This window comes from Penaeus monodon, chromosome 23 (genome assembly GCF_015228065.2).
Source record: "Penaeus monodon isolate SGIC_2016 chromosome 23, NSTDA_Pmon_1, whole genome shotgun sequence".
Taxonomy (NCBI): Eukaryota; Metazoa; Arthropoda; class Malacostraca; order Decapoda; family Penaeidae; genus Penaeus; species Penaeus monodon.
In genome coordinates, this window is record NC_051408.1 from 5,262,382 (window position 1) to 5,262,732 (window position 351).

Consider the following 351-nt stretch of genomic DNA (forward strand, 5'->3'; position numbering starts at 1 on the left):
TTACAATTATCCTGATTAGATTGGGTTATCATATTAGTTAGATTGCATTTGCGCACTGTGGGACTTTCTACCATTAGATCATAATTTTCATTAGATTAAGTTATTTTCATTGTTTTTGGTTAGATTTAAATACGTCGCGTTGCCTCAGGTAGAAACAAACGAAGCTCTGTGATCACCATCGCATGAAATTACCGAAATGAGATAAAAAGCTTTCGTAAAATTCTTAAAAAAAATTGCGGAAAAAATAGTAGCAGAGACGCGCGACGATTCGTGCGTTCCGGGATACACTTTCTGCGAGACGTAGATTTCTTCGTATTTTCACATTTCTGCCTATCAGTGTGTGTGATTTGT